Source organism: Fundulus heteroclitus, chromosome 7, assembly GCF_011125445.2.
Source record: "Fundulus heteroclitus isolate FHET01 chromosome 7, MU-UCD_Fhet_4.1, whole genome shotgun sequence".
Taxonomy (NCBI): domain Eukaryota; kingdom Metazoa; phylum Chordata; class Actinopteri; order Cyprinodontiformes; family Fundulidae; genus Fundulus; species Fundulus heteroclitus.
In genome coordinates, this window is record NC_046367.1 from 1,895,864 (window position 1) to 1,922,835 (window position 26,972).

Here is a 26,972-nt window from a genome sequence, read left to right on the forward strand (position 1 = left end):
GAATTTCTTGAAAAGCCAAAATTATTTTAAGGAGGTACTATATGAAAATGGTAAAAGATATGAAAAAGCTGAAATAGACCATAATAGCTGAAAGATATCACTACATTTTAAAAGTTGAATGGCGTTTCTAGCTGAAAGTAGGCTGAAGCAGTAAGCTGTCAAAAAGCAGCTGAAATGAGCGGAATTTTAGTGAATTACATTCATTTCCTATGGGAGAAAAAAAGCTGAAAATTTGCAGAAAAAGCTGAATATTTTAAAAAGTTGAAGAGTTAAAAGTACAAAAAGACATAGCCATCCATTCCAGAAGAAGCTGAATAGTTTAAAAGTTGAATGGTTGAAATGGGAGAAAAATTGTAGGAGGAGAAGCGAAGCAAAGTTTAAACAGTAAAAACGCATTTGGAAGAATAAACAGGAATAATAATAATAAAGAATAAAGAGAAACAGGATCTCAAGAACTGTGAATGCCTACTGCATTCACAGTAACTAGAAAAATTTGCATTTCCTGCGAAAATGCACTGTGAATGCAGATAGCTGAATGATTAAGCAAAAGATGCAGAAGATCTTTGAAGAAGAGAAAAAATAGCTGAAAAGCATTGAAGAAGTTGAAAAAGTGTTAGAAGTTGAAAAAGTTGAAGAATTTGAAAGAGTTAAAGAATTTGAACATCAAAGAACAATAGCTGAATGATTAGAAGAAGAAAAAACTGAGGGAAAGGCACCAAACATTTCCTAACTCATTCTAAACACTGAATCGTTCAACAAAGCAGAAGTAGAATTTCAAACTTTAATATACTGTAGCCATATGTGGGCCTGCATTTCTAGGGAGTATAAGGGGTTTCGCCCCCATTGAAAAGCATTGGATGTTTGACACCTCCTAACTTGGAGATGCTTTACGTGACGAGGCCCAAACTTATTGTGGAGCATTCTGTATAAAGGAGGTACAGACTCTGTAAAGCAGAAGTTTGTACTAGCTTCCTAGAGCTACTTCCGATTAGCAACATGCTAACCGTTAGCCGCTAACATGGTTGTGTTCAGTATCCCCGGGTGATTGTACTCTGTCAGTTTGGTCCAAATCCTGTACTGGGAAGTGCCTCAAAGAGGGGTGCCAATACTTAATGTCGGCAAACGTCACCAAAGTTCATGGGTCAGATTGGCCTCCTTTAGCAACTCAGCCTCACCACATCTGGGCCCAGAACTCAATATTTGACCAAAATGGTCAGTAGCGCCATTTCCCACAGTTGGGTGGTGCTGTATTGGCCAATTGGGTCGTGTCTGGGCATCATGCCAGGTCCTGTTGGAAGCAAAGGCCCAATAGGAAAGCATGTCAAATCCAAAATGGGATAGAAAAATGACACATAGCTGAAAGTCACTTGAAAATTTTATAATGTCAAGAGGAAGTGACTGTGCGAATTTCAGATTCCTACATTAATCACAGCAACTGCGGTGAGCGTCGAAAGTTGCCATTATATCTCAATTGATCCTCTCCCTCTGGCCCTCAGAGTTCCGTCGTCATGGTAACTCACTGACACACCTGCAGCGGCCAGTCTACCAAAGTGCAGAGACTTTGCTCACAATAAGTCCCATTGGATTATAATGGAGAACTTTGCCCCGAACAACGCTTCATATCTCCTGATCCCTAAATGGTAGAGACGTAATTTTTTCTGCGTTTAGTTCGTAACGGATAGGGGAAGAAGAAAAGCTATCGGTTTTTGCTGGAAAAAGTTGAATAAAGGCGTAAAAAATTATGATCTAAAGGGGTTTTTTAAGGAATTTGCAAAATCCTCTAAAAACAGTCCCGAACAAATCGCTCTAGCTGAAAAAGTATAAGAGATATCAAAATAATTATTTCACCATGAGTATCAGCAGGCTTTTGAGGACTATGTTGCTCATTTTTATGTTTGTACAAAAATCGGTGTAGGCACAGCGACGATGTAAAAAAGTGGATCATGTGGAACAATGCAGCTCTAAAGCATTTTCAGGATTTTGCACAATCGCTACTCCCGAACAAATTGTTCCTGCGGAAAAACCGTAACAGTTATCCACAAAATTCCTTTTTTGTGAGTGCCAGAAGGGTTGGGACATTCATATGTGAAAGTCTCATGCCTGTACATCAAACGGTTTAGGAGTAGCGACGATGTGAAAACGTGTGATGTTTTGGATTTTCAGACGTCATTTTTCAAAACCGCTCCATAGGAAATGAATGGGGGAGGTTTCGGGTTTGTGTCGCTCTGAGGTGATTTGCGAAAAATCTATAAATGCTACACCAATGAGGGTTACATTTCCTGATTCCAGACAAAAATTCCTACGTTTTGATGTATAATTTATGTGGATAGGTTGAAAATTGAGCGAGTGAGAAGAAGTTGTTCGGAGATGAAGAATTTGTTGAATTTCTAGAGTGCGCACTCTATAACTGCCTCCTTGACGACCATAGCAACGCATGTTATTTGCTGAATTTCTTGAAAAGCCAAAATTATTTTAAGGAGGTACTATATGAAAATGGTAAAATATATGAAAAAGCTGAAATAGACCATAATAGCTGAAAGATATCACTACATTTTAAAAGTTGAATGACGTTTCTAGCTGAAAGTAGGCTGAAGCAGTAAGCTGTCAAAAAGCAGCTGAAATGAGCGGAATTTTAGTGAATTACATACATTTCCTATGGGAGAAAAAAAGCTGAAAATTTGCAGAAAAAGCTGAATATTTTAAAAAGTTGAAGAGTTAAAAGTACAAAAAGACATAGCCATCCATTCCAGAAGAAGCTGAATAGTTTAAAAGTTGAATGGTTGAAATCGGAGAAAAATTGTAGGAGGAGAAGCGGATCAAACTTTAAACAGTAAAAACGCATTAGGAAGAATAAACACTAAGAAGAAGAAGAAGAAGAAGAAGAATAAAGAATAAAGAGAAACAGGATCTCAAGAACTGTGAATGCCTACTGCATTCACAGTAATAAAGAGAAACAGGATCTCAAGAACTGTGAATGCCTACTGCATTCACAGTAACTAGAAAAATTTGCATTTCCTGCGAAAATGCACTGTGAATGCAGATAGCTGAATGATTAAGCAAAAGATGCAGAAGATCTTTGAAGAAGAGAAAAAATAGCTGAAAAGCATTGAAGAAGTTGAAAAAGTTGAAGAAGTTCAAAAAGTAGAAGAATTTGAAAGAGTTGAAGGATTTGAACATGAAAGAACAATAGCTGAATGATTAGAAGAAGAAAAAACTGAGGGAAAGGCACCAAACATTTCCTAACTCATTCTAAACACTGAATCGTTTAACAAAGCAGAAGTAGAATTTCAAACTTGAATATACTGTAGCCATATTGTGGGCCTGCATTTCTAGGGAGTATAAGGGGTTTTGCCCCCCATTGAAAAAGCATTGGATGTTTGACACCTCCTAACTTGGAGATGCTTTACATGACGAGGCCCAAACTTATTGTGGAGCATTCTGTATAAAGGAGGTACAGACTCTGTAAAGCAGAAGTTTGTCCGAGCTTCCTAGAGCTACTTCCAATTAGCAACATGCTAACCATTAGCCGCTAACATGGTTGTGCTCAGGATCATCGGGTGATTGTACTCTGTCAGTTTGGTCCAAATCCTGTACTGGGAAGTGCCTCAAATAGGGGTGCCAATACTTAATGTCGCCAAACGTCACCAAAGTTCATGGGTCAGATTGGCCTCCTTTAGCAACTCAGCCTCACCACATCTGGGCCCAGAACTCAATATTTGACCAAAATGGTCAGTAGCGCCATTTCCCACAGGTGGGTGGTGCTGTATTGGCCAATTGGGTCGTGTCTGGGCATCATGCCAGGTCCTGTTGGAAGCAAAGGCCCAATAGGAAAGCATGTGAAATCCAAAATGGGACAGAAAAATGACACATAGCTGAAAGTCACGTGAAAATTTTAAAATGTCAAGAGGAAGTGACTGTGCGAATTTCAGATTCCTACATTAATCACAGCCGCTGCAGCGGGCGTCGAAAGTTGCCATTCTATCTCAATTGAGCCTCTCCCTCTGGCCCTCAGAGTTCCGTCGTCATGGAAACTCACTGACACACCTGCAGCGGCCAGTCTACCGAAGTGCAGACACTTTGCTCACAATATGTCCCATTGGGTTATAATGGAGAACTTTGCCTCGCACAACGCTCCATATCTCCTGATCCGTAAATGGTAGAGACGTAATCTTTTCTGCGTTTCTTTCTTAACGGATAGGGGAAGAAGCCTTGGTATCGGTTTTTGCTGGAAATATTTTAATAAAGGCGTAAAAAATTATGATATAAAGGAAATTTTTAAGAAATTTCCAAAATCCTCTAAAAACGGTCCCGAACAAATCGCTCTAGCTGAAAAAGTATAAGAGATATCAAATTAATTCTTTCACTGAGAGTATCAGCAGGCTTTTGAGGACTATGTTGCTCATTTTTATGTTTGTACAAAAATCGGTGTAGGCACAGCGACGATGTAAAAAAGTGGATCATTTGGGGTGATGGAGGTCCAAAGCGTCTTCAGGATTTTGCACATTCGCTACTCCCGAACAAATTGTTCCTGCGGAAAAACCGTAACAGTTATCCACAAAATTCCTTTTTTGTGAGTGCCAGAAGGGTTGGGACATTCATGTGTGAAAGTCTCATGCCTGTACATCAAACGGTTTAGGAGTAGTGACGATGTGAAAACGTGTGATGTTTTGGATTTTCAGACGTCATTTTTCAAAACCGCTCCATAGGAAATGAATGGGGGAGGTTTCGGGTTTGTGTCGCTCTGAGGTGATTTGCGAAAAATCTATAAATGCTACACCACTGAGGGTTACATTTCCTGATTACAGACAAAAATTCCTACGTTTTGATGTATAATTTATGTGGATAGGTTGAAAATTGAGCGAGTGAGAAGAAGTTGTTCGGAGATGAAGAATTTATTGAATTTCTAGAGTGCGCACTCTATAACTGCCTCCTTGACGACCATAGCAACGCATGTTATTTGCTGAATTTCTTGAAAAGCCAAAATTATTTTAAGGAGGTACTATATGAAAATGGTAAAAGATATGAAAAAGCTGAAATAGACCATAATAGCTGAAAGATATCACTACATTTTGAAAGTTGAATGGCGTCTCTAGCTGAAAGTAGGCTGAAGCAGTAAGCTGTCAAAAAGCAGCTGAAATGAGCGGAATTTTAGTGAATTACATTCATTTCCTATGGGAGAAAAAAAGCTGAAAATTTGCAGAAAAAGCTGAATTTTTTAAAAAGTTGAAGAGTATAAAGTACAAAAAGACATAGCCATCCATTCCAGAAGAAGCTGAATAGTTTAAAAGTTGAATGGTTGAAATCGGAGAAAAATTGTAGGAGGAGAAGCGAATCAAACTTTAAACAGTAAAAACGCGGAAGAGGATCTCAATAACTTTGAATGCCTACTGCATTCACAGTAATGAAGAGAAACAGGATCTCAAGAACTGTGAATGCCTACTGCATTCACAGTAAATAAGAAGAACTAGAAAAATTTGCATTTCCTGTGAAAATGCACTGTGAATGCAGATAGCTGAATGATTAAGCAAAAGATGCAGAAGATCTTTGAAGAAGAGAAAAAATAGCTGAAAAGCATTGAAGAAGTTGAAAAAGTTGAAGAAGTTGAAAAAGTTGAAGAATTTGAAAGAGTTGAAGAATTTGAACATGAAAGAACAATAGCTGAATTATTAGAAGAAGAAAAAACTGAGGGAGAGGCACCAAACATTTCCTAACTCATTCTAAACACTGAATCGTTTAACAAAGCATAAGTAGAATTTCAAACTTGAATATACTGTTGCCATATGTGGGCCTGCATTTCTAGGGAGTATAAGGGGTTTCGCCCCCATTGAAAAGCATTGGATGTTTGACACCTCCTAACTTGGAGATGCTTTACGTGACGAGGCCCAAACTTATTGTGGAGCATTCTGTATAAAGGAGGTACAGACTCTGTAAAGCAGAAGTTTGTCCGAGCTTCCTAGAGCTACTTCCAATTAGCAACATGCTAACTATTAGCCACTAACATGGTTGTGCTCAGGATCACTGGGTGATTGTACTCTGTCAGTTTGGTCCAAATCCTGTACTGGGAAGTGCCTCAAATAGGGGTGCCAATACTTAATGTCACCAAAGGTCACCAAAGTTCATGGGTCAGATTGGCCTCCTTTAGCAACTCAGCCTCGCCACATCTGGGCCCAGAACTCAACATTTGACCAAAATGGTCAGTAGCGCCATTTCCCACAGGTGGGTGGTGCTGTATTGGCCAATTGGGTCGTGTCTGGGCATCATGCCAGGTCCTGTTGGAAGCAAAGGCCCAATAGGTAAGCATGTGAAATCCAAAATTCGACAGTAAAGTGACACATAGCTGAAAGTCACTTGAAAATTTTAAAATGTCAAGAGGAAGTGACTGTGCGAATTTCAGATTCCTACATTAATCACAGCAACTGCGGTGAGCGTCGAAAGTTGCCATTCTATCTCAATTGATCCTCTCCCTCTGGCCCTCAGAGTTCCGTCGTCATGGAAACTCACTGACACACCTGCATCGGCCAGTCTACCGAAGTGCAGAGACTTTGCTCACAATAAGTCCCATTGGATTATAATGGAGAACTTTGCCCCGAACAACGCTTCATATCTCCTGATCCGTAAATGGTAGAGACGTAATCTTTTCTGCGTTTCTTTCTTAACGGATAGGGGAAGAAGACTTGCTATCGGTTTTTGCTGGAAATATTTTAATAAAGGCGTAAAAAATTATGATCTAAAGGACATTTTTAAGAAATTTCCAAAATCCTCTAAAAACGGTCCCGAACAAATCGCTCTAGCTGAAAAAGTATAAGAGATATCAAATTAATTCTTTCACTGTGAGTATCAGCAGGCTTTTGAGGACCATTAAGCTCATTTTTATGTTTGTACAAGAATCGGTGTAGGCACAGCGATGATGTAAAAAGGTCGATGATGTGGGAAAATGCAGCTCCAAAGCGTTTTTAGGAATTAGCACATTCGCTACTCCTGAACAAATTGTTCCTGCGGAAAAACCGTAACAGTTATCCACAAAATTCCTTTTTTGTGAGTGCCAGAAGGGTTGGGACATTCATGTATGAAAGTCTCATGTCTGTACATAAAACGGTTTAGGAGTAGCGACGATGCGAAAACATGGGATGTTTTGGATTTTCAAACGTCATTTTTCAAAACCGCTCCATAGGAAATGAATGGAGGAGGTTTCGGGTTTGTGTCGGTCTGAGGTGATTTGCGAAAAATCTATAAATGCCACACCAATGAGGGTTACATTTCTCGAATCCTGACAAAAATACCTACGTTTTGATGTATAATTTGTCTACATAGAGAGAAAATTGAGCGAGTAAGGTCAAGTTGTTCGGAGTTTTGAAATTTTTAAAAAAGCTAGAGTGGGCCACTCTGGCAGTTGAAGAATTCCGTCATTGACTTTCATTATAAACGATGATTTCACAGATTTTCGGACATGAGCTTTGAGGAGTACTTGTGAGGAGACGGTAACAGATATCCACATCCCGTTTTCATTTCTGAGTAGTTCACAGATATATCAACAAACTGGAAGTTAAACGGTGTTCATAGGTGAAAGCATGGCGACACAGTACAGCGTTGAAAATGGTCATTTTGAGGCTTTTTTGAGGCTTTCTTTCTACCCGACTCCATTCATTCCTATGGGTTTTTTGGGGGTGGTTTTTCGCTAATTTTGTTGCCATGGTAACTGGAAACCCCAATAAAAGTAGTAGCACACATCTCGTAATCGAGCCACAAGTTTTGATACCTATATCGTGGGGGTGCTCGCTACGGTTCGGGCCGCATTTATCGTGATGTAAGAAAAATAAAGAATAAGAAAATAAGCCGTTTAGAGGTGAATAGTAATAGGTGCCTCCATGCATTTGCATTGGAGGCAGTGCTGTGCACATGCAAGGCAGGCGCCTAACTAGAAAATTTCTGAAGAAATTTAGCAAGGTGCCTGCCACTTGGTGCGTACCGTACCGTCAGAAATAGCAACAGGAAGTAACACTGCGAATTTCAGGTTCCTACAGTCATCACAGCCCTCACAGCGGCCTTGAAAGGTGCCATGTTAAGTCAATGGACCTCCAAGGAGCCTCTTGCTAGCAGCGTTGTCATGGAGACTCACTGACAGCTACAGCCCTCTCTGTCTATAAAGGTTGAAGAACTCTGGCTAAGCAGCTGTGTGTAGGACCTTCCTAAAGCTATTTCTGGTTAGCAACATTCTAACGGTTAGCCGCTAGCATGGCTGTGTTCAGTATCACCGGGTGATGTTACTCTGTTAGTTTGGTTGAAATCCTGTACTGAAAAGTACCTAAAAAGGGAGAAAATCCTAAAATTCACCAAATCTGTCAAGCAGAAGTTTGTACAGGCTTCCTAGAGCTACTTCCGGTTAGCAACATGCTAACCGTTAGCCGCTAACATGGTTGTGTTTGGTATCACTGGGTGAGTGTACTCTGTTAGTTTGGTCCAAATCCTGTACTGGGATGAGCCTCGAATAGGGAGAAAAAACGTCGTTTGTAACGTTGCCATGGTAACTCAAAATGGCAGGTGGTACAAAAAAATACTTCATGGGATCAGCACACATGTTTTAATATACACACTGTGGGGATTGTAATACAAAACTCTTAGTCTCCCATGCCGGGAATCGATCCCACGACCTCTTGCATGCAAAGCCTTAATTTTCCATCTGAGCTATACATGGGCATGCATTATTGGGACCATAAGGGGTTTGGTCCCCCATTGAAAAGCATTGGATGTTTGACACCTCATAGCTTGGAGATGCTTTATGCGACGTAGCCCAAATGTCTTGTGGAGCTTTCTCTCAAAAGTAAGAACAGACTCTGTGAAGCAGAAGTTGGTGAGACCTTCCTAGAGCTACTTCCGGTTAGCAACATGCTAACCGTTAGCCGCTAACATGGTTGTGTTTGGTATCATTTGGTGAGTGTACTCTGTTAGTTTGGTCCAAATCCTGTACTGGGAAGTGCCTCAAATAGGGAAAAAATACGTTGTTTATAACGTTGCCATGGTAACTCAAAATGGCGAGTGGTAACTCAAAATGGCGGGTGGTACAAAAAGATACTTCATGGGATCAGCACACATTCAATTCAATTCAATTCAATTTATTTATATAGCGCCAAATCATGAAACATGTCATCTCAAGGCACTTTACAAAATCAAGTTCAATCATATTATACAGATTGGGTCAGATTATACTGAGCAAGCATGAAGCGACAGTGGGAAGAAAAACTCCCCATTAACGGGAAGGAAAACCTCCGGCAGAACCGGGCTCAGTATGAACGGTCATCTGCCTCGACAGACTGGGGTTACAGAAGACAGAGCAGAGACACAACAAGAGAGACAAAAAAGCACAGAAGCACACATTGATCTAGTAATCTGTTCTACATTAAATGGTAATAGCGGGTGAGCCGTCTTCTCTGGATGATGTCACAGTTAACAGAACGCCAGACCAGGTGTACCTACTATGAAGAAAAAGAGAGAGAGCAAAAAGTTAAAAGCTGAAATGACGACAGTCATTTCAATGTAATACAATGCAAAACTGGAGAACAGTAGACTGAAGAACAGTAGAAATCAGTAGAGTGAGAAAATTAGACCCTGATGTCCTCCAGCAGCCTAGGCCTATCACAGCACAACTATAGAGATAGCTCAGGGTAACATGAGCCACTCTAACTATAAGCTTTGTCAAAAAGGAAAGTTTTAAGATTAGTCTTAAAAATAGATAGGGTGTCTGCCTCACGGACCAAAACTGGGAGTTGGTTCCACAGGAGAGGAGCCTGATAGCTAAAGGATCTGCCTCCCATTCTACTTTTAGAGACTCTAGGAACCACCAGCAGACCTGCAGTCTGAGAGCGAAGTGCTCTGTTAGGAACATACGGGGTAATCAGAGCTCTGATATATGATGGAGCTTGATTATTAAGGGCTTTATACGTTAGAAGGAGAATTTTAAATTCTATTCTTGATTTAACAGGAAGCCAATGAAGGGAAGCTAAAATTGGAGAAATATGATCCCTCTTGTTGATTTTCATCAGAACTCTTGCCGCAGCATTTTGGATCAGCTGAAGGCTTTGAACTGCATTTTGTGGACTTCCTGATAGTAAAGAATTACAATAATCCAGCCTTGAAGTAACAAATGCATGGACTAGTTTTTCAGCATCACCCCTGGACAGAATGTTTCTAATTTTGGCGATATTCCGGAGGTGAAAAAAGGAAACTCTGGAAACCTGTTTAATATGAGATTTAAATGACATGTCTTGGTCGAAAACAACGCCAAGATTTTTAACTTTATTACCAGAGGCCAAGTTAATGCCATCCAGATTAAGTGATTGATTAAGAACTTTATTTTTTGAAGACTCTGGCCCAAAGATTACAACTTCTGTCTTGTCAGAATTTAAATGCAGGAAATTTGAAGTCATCCAGCTTTTGATGTCATCAAAACATGACTGCAGTCGAAGTAACTGATTGGATTCATCAGGATTTATGGATAAATATAGCTGAGTGTCATCAGCATAACAGTGGAAATTAATCCCATGCTGTCTGATCATTTTGCCAATGGGAAGCATCTATATAGTAAATAGAATTGGTCCAAGGACTGAACCCTGTGGTACTCCACAGGTGACCCTAGAGTTTGAGGAAGATTTATTATTAACATGGACAAACTGGAATCTGTCCGACAGATAAGATTTAAACCAGCCTAATGCTTTTCCCTTAATCCCTACAGTATGCTCAAGTCTTTGTAGGAGAATATTGTGATCAACTGTATCAAATGCAGCACTGAGATCTAACAGATTCAGATTCAGATTCACTTTATTAGCCATTTGCAGTTTTACCTGCATTGGAAAAAAATGTGCAAGTAGCTCAGAGTGCAGAGTCAACGTAAACACATCAGAGTACACAACATAGAAAACAGACAGACAAAGCCACATGAAGCCTCAATATTAAAAAAATGCCCATATAAAAGTAAAAATACTGTACAATAAAATCCATACATATATACATACAAGTGCCTAGTTTAAGATGCTTTGTTCAAAGCAATCACAGCTTGTGGGAAGAAGCTGTGTAAATGGCGATCAGTAGTACATTTTGCAGAACGATACCTTCTCCCTGAGGGAAGCATCTCAAAGAAAGCCCTTGCTGGATGGCCTGAGGCATCATTAGCCAGCTGTAAAGCTCGATTCAATACTCTCGCTTTATATGTGAACTCAAGGAGCGGAAGAGTGCAGCCAATAATTCTGCTGGCTGAGCGAACCACTTTATTCAAGGCCTTCTTCTCTTTTTGAGTGAGATTACCAAACCACACAGTAATACAACTGGTTAGGACACTCTCAATTACACAATAGTAAAAATTCAATAAAATCTTAGTATTCTGAGTAAACTCTCGAAGCCTACGTAAAAAGAAAAGGCACTGTCTCGCTTTCTTAGCAATATTAGTCGTATTAGAGCTCCAATTCAAGTCATGAGAAAGAGTCACACCCAAAAATTTACATTTCTTAATAATCTGCACATCAGAATCATGAATAGCAATAGGTGACTGAATCCTATTGTGACAAAAATCAATAACAAGTTCACATGTTTTTGAAGTGTTCAAAAGCAAGTTATTTTCATTACTCCATTGAACAACATTCTCCACCTCCTCGCGATAATGAGATTCATCGTTAGAGCTGATCAGCCCAATGATAGTTGTGTCATCAGCGTATTTGATTATGACATTATTATCATGAGATGCTGCAAGGTCGTGAGTATACAATGTAAACAGCAGGGGGCTCAGAATACACCCCTGCGGTGAACCAGTGCTAACAGGACAAGTATAGACACGAGTCCATTATCTGAGGCCATGAGAATATCATTGGTGACCTTCACCAGAGCTTTTTCAGTGCTATGATGAGCTCTAAAGCCTGACTGAAACTCCTCAAGTAGGTCATTACTTTGTAAATGTTCACATAGTTGATTAGCAACTACTTTCTCAAGAATTTTAGATAAGAAAAGAAGATTAGATATAGGTCTGTAATTTACTAACTCATTTTGATCAAGAGATGGTTTCTTAAGTAAAGGTTTAATAACAGCTACTTTAAAAGCCTGTGGTACATATCCATTTACCAAGGATAGATTAATCATGTCTAAAATAGTACCACTGATCAGAGGGAATACCTCCTTAAACAACTTGGTTGGGATTGGGTCTAACATACAGGTAGAAGGTTTAGATGAAGCTAAAATTTTAGATAGCTCAGAAAGCGCTACTGCTTTTAAACAGTTCAGACACTGCACAGGTTCTAAGGATTCCTCCAATGCTGCCTCACTTACTGAGGACGAGGTAATCATGTTTGGGAGGATGCCAATTATTTTATTTTTAATGGAATCAATTTTATTTATGAAGAATCCCATAAAATCATTACTGCTAAGAGCTAAGGGAATGGATGGATCAACAGAGCTGTGGCTCTGGGTAAGTTTGGCAACTGTATTGAAGAGAAATCTAGGATTATTCTTATTCTCCTCAAATAATGATGAAAAATATGCTGCTCTAACTCTGCGAAGGGTCTTGTTATACAACAATAGACTGTACCTCCAGATTAGGTAGGATTCCTCTTGGTGTGTAGACCGCCATTTTCTCTCCAATTTCCTAACATTGTGCTTCAAGGAACGCAGCTCTGAATTAAACCAAGGAGCCAGCTTCCTGTGAATAATCACCTTCTTTTTCAAGGGAGCTACATTGTCTAATGCAGAACGCAATGACGAAGTCATACCGTTTACAAAGACATCTATTTGTGAATTGGAAGAAACAACTTTGCTGCCATCTACAGGGCATTTCTGCAATACGGAGGATATTAAAAAGGGGACAGACTCTTTAAGTTTTGATACAGCATTATCCGATAAAGATCTACTATAATGGAACCCTCTTTTGGGGGTGGAGAACTCGGTTAGATTAAACTCAAATGTAATTAAAAAATGATCAGATAGGACATGGTTGTAAGGAAATACTATTAATTCTTCACATCAATGCCATATGTCAGCACAAGGTCTAAAGTATGGAGCCAAGAGTGCGTCGGTTTATGCACATTTTGAGCAAAACCAATTGAATCTAGGATAGTTTTAAAGGCTACACTAAGGTTATCACATTCTGTGTCAACATGGATGTTAAAATCACCCACTATAATAACCTTATCAGTATTTAACACCAAATCAGATAAGAAATCTGACAACTCATCCAAAAACTGAGTGTAAGGGCCTGGTGGACGATACAAAACAACAAACAGAAGAGGTTTTATTGCTTTGCAGTTTGGATGAGGGAAACTGAGGGTTAAATGTTCAAAAGAACTGTAGTTATTAATTGGCCTGGGACTAATTAAGAAATCAGACTGAAAGATGGTTGCCACTCCTCCTCCTCTTCTCACAGATCTGGGAATGTGGAAATTTGAATAATTGGAGGGAGTTGACTCATTTATACTAACGTAGTCCTCTTGTAGCCAGGTTTCTGTGAAACAAAACAAATCAATCTGTTTATCAGAAATCAATTCGTTAACTAACAAAGTCTTTGGAGGGAGAGACCTTATATTTAATAGACCACATTTAATTGTTTTATTTTTAGGTTCAAGGTGAACCGTATTGATTTTTATTAGGTTTTTATGATTTGTTCCATTTAGATAAGTTTTTGATCTGTTAAGTTTTGGCCGTGGGAAAGACACCGTCTCAATAGGATAATGGATGGGTAACAGTACAGAAGCTGCAGAGAGGTGTGTTAAACTACGGCTCTGCTTCCTGGTCTGGACCCTGGGTTGTCAGCATTTAGGAAAACTAATAAATCCGGCCAGATTTCTAGAAAGAAGAGCAGCACCATCCAAAGTAGGATGGATGCCGTCTCTCCGGATCAGACCAGGTTTTCCCCAGAAAGTTCTCCAGTTATCAATATAGCCCACGTCGTTTTCAGGACACCACCTAGACAACCAGCGGTTGAATGATGACATGCGGCTTAACATGTCATCACTGGTCAGATCAGGCAGGGGACCAGAGAAAATTACGGAGTTCCACATTGCTTTAGCAAACTCACACACCGAAGCAACACCAACTTTAGTGTCCTCCGATCGGCGAGACCGGGTGTCATTACCGCCAGCGTGAATAACAATCTTACTGTATTTACGCTTATCCTTAGCCAGCAGTTTTAGGTAAGATTCTATGTCGCCCGTTCTGGCCCCTGGCAGGCATTTAACTATGGTCCCTGGTGTCTCTAGTGCCACGTTTCTGACTATTGAGCTCCCAATAATCAGGGTCGGCTTCTCAGCGGGTGTGTCGCTGAGTGGGGAAAATTTGTTAGAAACGCAGACGGGTTGGTGGTGAACTGGGGGGTGAAATCTAGAGCTATGCTTCCTACGAACTGTCACCCAGCCGACCTGCTTACCCGGCTGCTTCTGGAGGACCACTAAGTGAACTAACGCTAGGTCTATGTGGCTCCGAGCTAGCAGAGGGGTGGCTATCAGCTGGTCTTTCCATAGCACGGAGCCGGGACTCTAATTCTGACATCCTCGCCTCCAAAGCTACAAAAACACTACATTTATTTCAAGTACCATTATCACTAAAGGAGGCAGAGGAATAGCTAAACATCTGACACAGAGAGCAGGAGATAAGGGGAGACTTAGTCAGAGACGGAGAAGCTGAAGTAATAGTAGGAGAGGAAGCCATTGTGGAGCTAAAGCTAGGCTAGGCTAAAGCTAGGCTAGCGCCCTTCTACCACGCCAAGAGAGCAAACCGTGAAACACGAGGAGTTCCCAAGCGTGATGTGCAGCAACAGAAAATGTTTTAAAAGTGCTTATGTGTTAGAAACAGATGTTACAGCAAAGAGATTAAAGATAAAAGCGAGAGAATCTGGAGCAACAAACCGTTGCTCACGCAGCGAAAACAGGAAGTGAAACAATACGCCTTACCGCAAACAGGAAGTGACGTCTATCCCTAATTAGGGTGACAGGTGGTTTTTTGTACAAAGGGCAGCACTCGAGGGCCATTTTCAAAAATCAATTGTGGGCTAACCAAATGGCACAGGGACATTTGGGTGTAGTGCTATGAAAGCCCCATCCCTCGTCTCCCATCTGCCAAAAGTCCCATATTTTTAAAGCCAACCAGGACCCCCGCTACAGCCCCCCAAAAAAGTGAAAATTCACCAAAATCACAAATAAATGGTCCCCAATGGCTCAAAACTTTAGTTAGGGGTTGTAGTACTGTTAAACCGCCACCAGGTGGCATTGTGTACACTTGGCGGGACTATATATGGGACCTTATTGTACATATTACCATATGGGCCAAAAGGCAGGATTTTACATAGGCCAGTGGGGAACATTTTAATATAGGTCAAAAGGCAGGATTATACATGGGCCAGTTGGCAGCATCTTAATATGGGCCAAAAGGCAGGATTATACATGGGCCAGTTGGCAGCATTTTAATATGGGCCAAAAGGCAGGATTATACATGGGCCAGTTGGCAGCATTTTAATATGGGCCAAAAGGCAGAATTATACATGGGCCAATGGGCAGCATTTTAATATGGGCCAAAAGGCAGGATTATACATGGGCCAATGGGCAGCATTTAACATAATGTACAATCCGCAGTACACTGAATGGGACACTTGGCGGCATTGAGGTTAGGGGGTCACTTTATTACAGGTGGCAGCACTTAACATATGTAAGGAGCATCGGAACCCTGTATATAGGGCCTAAGGGGTGTAGCAGAGTGGTCAAGAACATGGGCTCCCACCCAAAGGAGCAGGGTTCGAAACCAGCCTTACCAAGTTTCTTTTTCTCAATTTTACAATGGTCAATGACGTCACAGATGACGTAGGAATAATTATCAATGGACCAATAGGAAGCTAAGGGGTGTGGCTAAGCTAATAACCATTTAACCGTTGCCATGGCAACCGGGGTACATTATATAATAGTTTTCCGGAAATTTTGTGCAGACACATGATAGTCTGGTGGCTAGGAAGCCCGCCCCCCACCTGGGAGAGCGGGGTTTGATTCCCTCTTGGGCTCCCAAGTTTTTTTTTTTTTTAAATCTACCTACCCAGGGACGAAGCATTTTAGGCCCGCAATTAGTTCCATGGAGCAGCCACTTGGACCTCCAGAGGGCCCCTTTGACCTCCAGAGAACCAGGGGGAACATAGAGATTATTTTACCCAGGGACAAAGCATTTTAGGCCCGCAATAAGTTCCATGGAGCAGCCGCTTGGACCTCCAGAGAACCAGGGGGAACATGGATTATTGTATCCAGGAAAAGAACACTGTAGGCCTGCATACACTTCCACGGAGAAGCCCCTATTAGTTGATTTTATCCTCCAGAGAAACAGAGGGGGAAATGGATACATGGCCTGTCGCCCATCCCCCACCCACATACACTTCCACGGAGAAGCCGATATCAATAAGAGCACCTTTATACAGGTGGACGGTTAAAGACATAGCCAGGATACGGCCCGCCTGATCATGTGACCTGGGTAGTCTTGTGGTTAATGCTCCCGCCTCTCAAGCGGGAGAATGGGGTTCAAATCCCGGCTGGGACTGACCACAATTTTCACGTTTTAAATGTCAAAGTCATAAGCACTATCAGCCATAGTATTGACATGGTCCTTTTTTCACTTTAATTTTGTTTAAATTTACTCTTTAGTTGATTTTATCTTCCAGAGAAACAGGGGGGAAATGGAACATTTCTACCCGGGGCTAACAGACTCTTTTCCTGCATGGAGGTGGAGTGAGCACATGGCCTGTCGCCCATCCCCCACCCGCATGCACTTCCACGGAGATATATCATACAGAACCACTATGTACAAAAGGCTGCATTTTATATGGGACAGTAGGCAGCATTTTACATTACAGGGCAAACTCCAACATGAAAAGCATTACATTCCACATGGGATTAATAGGGTTTTTGGCTCGGCTCAATCTGGGACCATGGAGGAACCAGGGGGGGGCACCACGGAGGTCATGTGTCCAGGAAGGAGGCACCACTGGCCCGCAACAACCTCCCTGGAACAGACTCTGGGTCCTGGAGGAACCAGGAGAACCACTATGTACATAAGGCTGCATTTAATATGGGACAGGGGGCAGCATTTTACATTACAGGGCAAACTCCAACATGAAAAGCATTACATTCCACATGGGATTACTAGGATTTTTGGCTCGGCTCAATCTGGGACCATGGAGGAACCAGGGGGGGGCACCACGGAGGTCATTTACCCAGGAAGGAGGCACCACTGGCCCGCAACAACCCCCATGGAGCTAACACCCCCCTCCCTGGAACAGACTCTGGGTCCTGGAGGAACCTCCAGGGTCCTGGAGGAACCAGTGGAACCACTATGTACAAAAGGCTGCATTTAATATGGGACAGAGGGCGGCATTTTATATTTCAGGGCAAACTCCAACATGAAAAGCATTACATTCCACATGGGATTACTAGGATTTTTGGCTCGGTTCAATCTGGGACCATGGAGGAACCAGGGGGGGGCACCACGGAGGTCATTTACCCAGGAAGGAAGCACCACTGGCCCGCAAGAAACTCCCTGGAGCTAACACCCCCTCCCTGGAGCAACCTCCAGGGTCCTGGAAGAAGCTCCAGGGTCCTGGAGGAACCAGGGGAGGCACCACGGAGGTCATGTGTCCAGGAAGGAAGCACCACTATTCCTACGTCACAGATGACGTAGGAATAATTATCAATGGACCAATAGGAAGCTAAGGGGTGTGGCTAAGCTAATAACCATTTAACCGTTGCCATGGCAACCGGGGTACATTATATAATAGTTAACCTCCAGGGTCCTGGAAGAAGCTCCAGGGTCCTGGAGGAACCAGGGGAGGCACCACGGAGGTCATGTGTCCAGGAAGGAAGCACCACTAGCCCGCAAGAAACTCCCTGGAGCTAACACCCCCTCCCTGGAGCAACCTCCAGGGTCCTGGAAGAAGCTCCAGGGTCCTGGAGGAACCAGGGGGGCACCACGGAGGTCATTTACCCAGGAAGGAAGCACCACTGGCCCGCAACAACCTCCCTGGAGCTAACACCTCCTCCCTGGAGCAACCTCCAGGGTCCTGGAGGAACCAGGGGAGGCACCACGGAGGTCATTTACCCAAGAAGGAAGCACCACTAGCCCGCAACAACCTCCCTGGAGCTAACACCTCCTCCCTGGAACAGACTCTGGGTCCTGGAGCAACCTCCAGGGTCCTGGAAGAACCTCCAGGGTCCTGGAGGAACCAGGGGAGGCACCATGGAGGTCATGTGTCCAGGAAGGAAGCACCACTAGCCCGCAACAACCTCCCTGGAGCTAACACCTCCTCCCTGGAACAGACTCTGGGTCCTGGAGCAACCTCCAGGGTCCTGGAAGAAGCTCCAGGGTCCTGGAGGAACCAGGGGAGGCACCACGGAGGTCATGTGTGCAGGAAGGAAGCACCACTAGCCCGCAACAACCTCCCTGGAGCTAACACCCCCCTCCCTGGAACAGACTCTGGGTCCTGGAGCAACCTCCAGGGTCCTGGAACAGACTCTGGGTCCTGGAGAACCAACATCCATAACACACACACTGATACATTGGACTGCATGTACCAAAACACTTGGTCTAACACACGTTTAATTACCACATGTCACACTTTACAACATAATGGACACACACACACACACACACACACACAGACACACAGAGACACACACACACACACACACACACACACACACACACAGACACACAGAGACACACACACACACACACACACATACACACACACACACACATATACATACACACACACACATACATACACACACACACACACACACACACACACACACACACACACACACACTATAATTCCATATACTGCACTACCAGTACTAACCCTAACCCAATAGAACCCATTTGATAGCCTCCTGTCACCAAGTGGACCCTACTGACATTCTCAAAAACGTAAGGTAAGGCTGCCATCCAGTGGCCAATGTTCAGTATTGCATGTGCTCCCTAAGGACTTTCATGAGCCCTGGCGGCCCATTCAAATTAACGCTCTAATGGCTCCACGTGAGTTCCCTGACTTTAGGGAGCATATTGCGCCATGTCCCCGGAAAATACATGGGACCATTGAGACAGGGGGGACGAGTCCTCTAACCCCTTTTGGATTTACACCTGTGTGTTTGATCCAGCTTTCTTCAGCTTGAGTTATGTAGTCCTTTGGGTGTTGTTGGGGGTCCCAATCAAACTTGGGAACTGTTGCTGGGGTAGATAACGCAAAATGTTCTCTTATTGCATTCCCCAAACGACTGATAACTAAAGACAATGTAGTTTCATCCCTAATGCTGGATGTTTAAGCCTCATATTCAATATTATCTGCAGTTGAGGCAGGAACACAGCGTCCTAGAACGACTCTAAAATCACACATAGCCAGTTTTATTCCTTTAGTTAAATTGTCGAGTTCGGCAAGCCACAATCTGCCAACAGCTGCAATACTAGGCAATTTGTCCACCAGGGCTTGCACATCACCAAATGAGTAAGGTGTGAGTTTTTCTGTACCCACATTATTTTGTAGTAAATGCATCTGCACTCTAGTGGGACCTTGAGAGCGTGTTGTCATTGAATGCATGCTGTGAAAGCTGTCCTTTAAATTTCTTCTCACACCACGAGTGTGTGATGCCCTCTGTCTTCTTGCAAAGTCTGCTTCCTCAGTAGAATGATTACAACCCATTATTATCCAGCATAAATTCTTCAGCATTCATTTCTCCATCTAAGGAGAAGTCCAAGAGTAGCACATTTAACAATTCGGTGGAGTCATCCTCCTGCCAAACACCTTTAAGCGCCATTTTGATTTAATCTGTAGTTCTGCTGACTGTGGGTTCTTAAACCTGACATCAGTCGAAGCTGCTGGTGTTTTAATTCCTATTTTATTATGATCAACCTGATTTAAGTCTGTCGCTTGTTGTGTGTCCTCTGAACATACAGAAGGACTGCCCCTAGAGGGCGATCTTACTCCAGGTTCCCGAGTCCTCAACACGTGCTCCTCAGGGCCTGGTTTCGTCATCTGAGAAATGGGATGGGCTATAGTTGGGGAGGAAAGCCCGTCAACAGAGTGGGACCAGTTCTCGCAAGCAGCTCGAGCAGGAAAAGGTTCACATGACTGCAAAAGGGTGAGGGATATGGGTGGAGCATTAAATGACGAATGTGGGTGTTGAGTATTGTCTAAAAATTTGTCGCCACTGGGGGTGTAACCCGGGACTGCTTCTACCACTAGTTATCCGCCTCTTACATCCAAGACTGGATACATTCCAGAAGAAGGAGTGTTTAAATTATATGGGGGTGGAGACTGTGCTGTTTCTTCTTTTGTTTCGAACAAATGTTTAATTCCCTGCCAAATTACCAAAAAAATTTCCCATGATTTAACCTCTCTGTCTGTCTTTTCCTGGTCGCGTTTCCCAAAATGCAACAAACCAACTCACTTTTGTCTTTGTATACAGTCATTGAGGTGTTTCTTACTTTTAGCATACTGTTTCACCAAATACTTGCCCAGCGGTTCGCTATGTTACAGTCGTTTTTCCTCTGCCATGACAGCTTCGAGAACTTTCTGTCTCCACTCCGACTGCATCTTTTTGTCCAAGTTTTCATGCGTTTCAAAAAAAAAACATCAGCGCCTTGACCTGTTCTCCTAAGGGCTTCCAAGGAGCAGACCCCCATGCGTCGCCCTGAAAATCCTGATCAACTGCCCCTGCCATGATCCTGGCTATTTTACCAGCTACACTCAGCTACTACTATCTGGTACTATCTGTTTCCACCAGGCTCTCATAAATTACCATGGCGTGTGGTGGCTGGTACAGCTTGCTGAAGTCTGAATCCACTTTTGTTCTGCACACATTCTCATCTTTTTAGGTTACTGGGTTAAAGTTGATATCTGTATTAATCATTGTTAGTGGTCCCACACACTTATTTTAAAACTAGAGGGGATTGCACATTCCAGGCAGTGGCTCCGAGGCTGTGGAATGTTTTGCCTTTCTTTACACTGTATGAATTCTGTTGATTCTTTTAAAAAGCAACTGAAGACACTGCTATTCATACAGACTTTCAGTTAGACGTGTAGTCTTTTTATGGTTTTGTTTGTATGTTTCCATCTTGTTTTATAATGTTGTTTATGTATTGCATTGTATACTGTTTTTTATATTTCTATGTTACTGTGAAGCACTTTGTGATTTTTATCCGTGAAAAGTGCTATATAAATAAATTTTACTTACTTACTATCTCAAGACTCTGCTGGCAGTGCCGTGCAATTTTCTGCCGGCTTTGCCTTTTACCTCCCTCTCCCTTCACTGGCTCATTCAGCAGCGTGCGGCCCTGCTATATAAGCCGCGCTCTGACAGCTGAAGGATGCCAGAGTATTAACCTAGTTCGGTATGCTCAGAGGCCTCTGTCTACGACAGCTTACCCTTTTCCAGCGTTTAACACTGTCTCCTGTGTCCTCTAGGAGAACGTTTGGAGAACATCTCCAACGTCTCCAACGTTCCCTCGTGCCTTGTCCCAAGTGAAAGACCACAGGTTCAGACTGCTCCAGATCCAGCTCCGAACACATCCCCGTGCTCTCTGGTTCCATCAGCTGACTCCGGATCCCACCTACGCCGCTGCTGCTCGGGCCCCTCCCCTGGGATTTCCATCAACCAGCCCACCAGTCCCACAGTCGGCTCACACCTCGAGAAGGCTCCTACTGAGTCTGTCACTCCACTCCACTCCCCCTGGCCCGGTTCCATCACCCGGCGGTAGGTTGCGTTTACGTTACTCTCCTCCCCTCGTACTTCCATTTCCGTAGACTTATCTAATCCTCTCGCTTTTCACCCACAGAACGATCGGGCCCCTGCTCGCGCCGACTTCCCCGTCTGCTCAGCCGAGCTCCAACTTCTTGTGCTTGCTTGTTTCAGTCAATTTAATAAATATCTGTGACTGCTCTTGTCTTCCGATGTGAGTTCTGCATGTGGGTAAAACATCTTAAGACCATGACATACTATGTCTTTCTTTTTATATTAAATGTTTTCTACAATTCGTTTATGACATTGTATTAAAATAATGTATTTTCTTTGTTTTCTTTTATTGTCATGTCTTTCTTTTTATATTAAATGATTGTTTTTACAATTATTTTGTGATGTAATAAATGAATGTTTTATTTTTTCTAACTATATATGATAAAAATCTAATTATAATTTTTTCTGCCATTTTACAGAGACGGATACCGTCCTGCATGCCGCCTCAAGCCACGGCCTACCGATCAAGATCTGTTCTGCTTTTGAAAACGTGTGAGATCTTGTTGGATGAACTTTTCAACTAACTGTGTCAGGGATTTTCTGCTTCAGTTCAGGAAACCTGGGAACAGGGGTTTCACAGTTTTAGCCCACAACAGCTGCAGGTACGATTCTTACTTAATTCTGAGTACTATGGTCCAGTTAGGTATTAAGTCGTCCCTGATCACACAACAAAGCAAAATCCTGTTTTACAGAACCTGATCGCAGTCTGAAATTCATTGATAGCCTTTCATTCCTTGCTATGAAACTTAATCAAATGCCAAAAGCATTAGACTTCACTGATCACAGTAAAGTTTTTTTCCCCACTTGTTCTCCTCTGAAAACAATTTAAAGTATAAAGGCCCGCTCTCTCCCCCCAGCTTCTACGTGCTAGAACACATGGACCCTGCAGAGCAGGAGCAATTTAACAGTTGGTACAGCCAGGCATGCAAGCAACCCTTTGACTTTCAGAAAGAAGCTCTTCATTATTATCAAAATGATGTTGAGATTCTTTTCAAGGGTTGTGCGAAATTTAGAGAAGAATTCTTTAAAGAGACAAATGTGGATCCTTTTAAATGCATCACAATTGCCTCAGCCTGCATGAAGGTTTTCACATCCAATTTCCTTCCTTCCAACACTCTAGCCATCCCCTTACCAGTTGACTACAAACACCAGTGTGAGACATTTTGGAACGTCTCCATTCAGTGGCTGGAATGGCTAGCTCAGGACAGGGGCATAGACATTCAGCATGCGCTAAACACAGAGGAAAAGAAAATCGGCCCTTATTATGTGGACGGGTATGCAATGTAAGTGCGTACCCGCAGTGAATGATGTCAAAATTGCATTTGAGTTCAACGGGTGTTTTTTTTCACGTCTGTCCCACCACTTTCCACCCAACCACACCTGCCCTCTCAGAGTTTGCTTTGAAGCGCTTCACTCAGCTACCATGGAGAGAGCCAGGTTATTGCAGTCAGTTTACGGTGTGCAATTAGAGTTTGTGTGGGAACACGATTGGACCAAAATGGAACGTTACAATGCATTGGAGCCGCTCTACCTGCGAGAAGGGTTATACGGTGGCAGGACATGTGCTCTCAGACTGAGGTACACTGCTGGGGACGAAGAAGCAGTGCACTATGTCGACTTTACATCGCTGTACTCACATGTGAATTCCAACTTCCCCTTCCCCCTCAATCATCCCACTATAATTTGCAAGGATTTTGATGACCCCCGCAACTACTATGGGTTCCTCAGAGCAACGGTGTACCCTCCCCACGGTCTGTTTTTTCCTTTTTGGCCATACAGGACATCTACCGGAAAACTGGCGCTCACTCTCTGCCGTGCTTGCGCTGAAATTAACTACCACACAGGTCCTTGCACCCACTCTGATCAAGAGAGAGCGTTGACAGGCGTATGGGTCAGTGTTGAGTTTTCCAAAGCATTAGAACATGGTTCCCGTGTTGCAAAAATGACAGAGGTTTGGCAATTTGAGAAACAAAGCAGTGAAATTTTTTAAGGATATGTCCACACCTTTCTAAAGGGTAAGCAGGAAGCTTCAGGCTTCCCGGCTGAGGCAGCGGATGAGGAGAGCAGGTTAAAGTATGTAGCAGACTACAGACTTAATCAGGGCATCCAGCTGAATGTGGACAACATCAAAGTAAATCTGCCTAAAAGACAAGTGGCTAAACTGTGTCTGAACAGTTTTTGGGGTCAATTTGCACAGAGAAATGACCTGGCTCAAACTACTATTTTGAGCGACATTTTCAACTTTCTGTTCTCAGGTAAATACACAGTCAGCTACTTTCACTTTCTGACCGATGAAATGTGCATGGTTCAGTGGAAATACAATAAGCGGTGCATCTCTCCACCCAACAAGGTGAATGTGTTTATCGCAGCGTTCCCAATGGTGTACGCCAGTCTGAAACTGTACACCTGTCTTGAACGACTTGAACATCGCATTTTGTACATAGATATGGGCAGCCTGATCTATGTTGTTAAACCGGGTGAGAGCTCCCTTGAGCTGGGAAATTATCTGGGTGATTTAACGAATAAGCTGGGAGGTGCCACCATTCAGGAATTTGTATGAGCCGGGCCCAAAAGCTACACGTATCAGACCAGAAACCGGAAAAAGGTTGTGATGAGGGTTAAAGGCATCACTCAGACTCGGGAATGCAGTGAGAGGGTGAATTTTGACAGTGTTAAAGACCTGGTAGAAGGTTATTTGCAGGGGTCTACAGGGGTAATTTTAGAAGCTCCACAACGTACCATTAGGCGAGATAAAAGAAGCTTTCAGCTTCAAAATACCGCATTTCAGAAAAAGTTCTGCGTGGTGTATGACAAAAGAAGGTTTTTTTTCTTGACGGAACAACTCTGCCTTTTGGTTACTAAAGGTTAACTAAGCAAATGTCGCTCTCCCGTGAAACATAGGAGATTGAATTTGATGCAAGATTCAAAACCCCTTTTTCATGTTTGATAGCGGGCCCAAATTGATGTGGAAAATCTTTCTTTGTAAAAAGTGTTTTGCAAAATTGTAACCATGTTATATACGTTGTACCTATAAATATTGTATGAATTTACACTTCTTTCCAGCTCTGATAGACACTCTGATAGTTGTTGAGTTTTTTCTCTCCTTTGTGAGAGTGCATCAAGAGTGAAATTAACCTGTCTAATTATTTCACTCAGAAGCTGGTTTTGCACCCACAGAATGATCTGTTCCACTCTGTGTCCTTTGATGGAGGACTTGGGGTGTATGCTGTTAGGGAATTGTTTTTTGCTCTCTGCATCTCAGACTGACCCACACACCCGGCAGAAAAAAACATCACAGAGGAGAGAACAAAGAGATGCAAGAACATTGTAACCTAATGACACACAAAAACTGGTTCATCCCACAGACAAAACACCCAAATTGCAGCTGAGCGGCCCTGTATATGCGGTCAAATGCAGCGAGAACTGCTCAGACTCCTATATTGGAGAAACTAAACAACAGCTACATAAACGCATGGCACAGCACAGGAGGGCCAGCAGCTCGGGGCCAGATTCAGCAGTCCACTTCCACCTCAAGAACAAAGGCTACTGTTTTGATGACAATGAGGTCCAGATTTTGGACAGGGAGAACAGATGGTTTGAAAGAAGCCATAAGAGAAAAGCCATCACTAAGCAGAGGGGAAGGATTGCACTTCCAACTCCCCAGTATCACATATCAAAGAGATTATATAGGCAGTCTCATCATGATTCAGGTGATCAAGTACTTCACTCACACCAAGCAATGGCTTCTAACAACTCAGGAAAGTGGCGAGTGGGTCATTGATTTGCATGAGACCTACAATGCGCCTAAGAGAATGAGCCTCCATGTCCTTAACAGCAGTGCACCAACTACAGGTTGCCCTATTGCGAGCTACCAGAACTGAAAGACTCCTGGATAGGTGCTGAAACTTTTTCAGAAAGAGCTGAAAGTCCGGTTGCCTCTGATTTAAGTCTGTTTGCTGTTGCAGAATAGAGTCGTAATAGGCGTAGACAATCAGTATAGTTGTATGCAGCAGTGGTTGTCTAAATCTCATTTCCCACCTTAAACTCCCCTTCTATACCATGGATAAAGCCTCAATGTCCTCCCCTGGATTAAGAATGAAGACAAACGGTGACTATCCTTGGTTGAATTCCTCATATCCAATTCTTAGAGAAAGTTCTTTTAAATGATGCCCCATGGTCACTTCTGTAGGCCCACCATCTGTTATCGCAGACAGAGGGTTTCTTTTTTTCCCCTCCGACATGTTTATGCAGACCCCACGCACATTCTCCCAGGGGCCTTTTTCTGGCTGTACTCGGCTCTGTAAGAGAACCATAATCGTTGACTCTTTTCCGGATATCTTCTTCACAGCTTTTCCTGTAACGTCAGATGCAATGTTTGTGGCTGTTTTTTGAGGTAAGTTATCACTTTGGCAAAACCCGATTTAAGTAAAAGTGAGACAAATTGAAATAGTCTTGAAAGTCCTATTCTATCCCTCTCCCATACATCACAGGGGCCCCATAAAATTGAGTAATTCACACCCTTCTTGGCTCTGGTTATATGGTACAAAATGATGGGGGTCATCTCTCATGGTTACTTGAACCATGACATTTCTTCTTTTATACAGTGAGGTGAAGGAACAGGATAAAATTAATGATGACCGGTTATACGGATTATATAGTTCAGGGTGTATGAGATTCATCTCAGTGTTTCTTGGAAACCGGTAGGTAAGAAGGAGGTTTAAAAGTCTGAGTAACCATATTGCCAAAGTCTCCTTCTACTTTTAGGGTTTGCAGTAAAGGTGCATAAGTATCACCTACTATTTGCGGGGTGACCATATCACTGTAACAGTATAGGTGATAGAAACCAGACTTTATATCCCCTGGGTAGGGAGCCTTTCTTTGATCAGTTATACAAATCCATTGCCCAGATTTCACACCCAGCATATATGCTATGGGGCTCCAGAATCGTATTTGATAATGACCGCCAGCTTGAAATGCAAATCTTCCTTCAATGTCATTGTTGATGTGAATATCTGAGTTGATTTTTCTGAAAAAGGTTCCAGCTCTGTCTCGAATTGACTTAGACGGTTATAGTATTTCTAAATATTTGTCGATGAATCTTCGCATCAGCATCCTTCCTCCACTCAAAATAGATTAAATGATCTGGTACATTAAGCCATTTATGGGAGTATGTATTCTCGGTCAAGG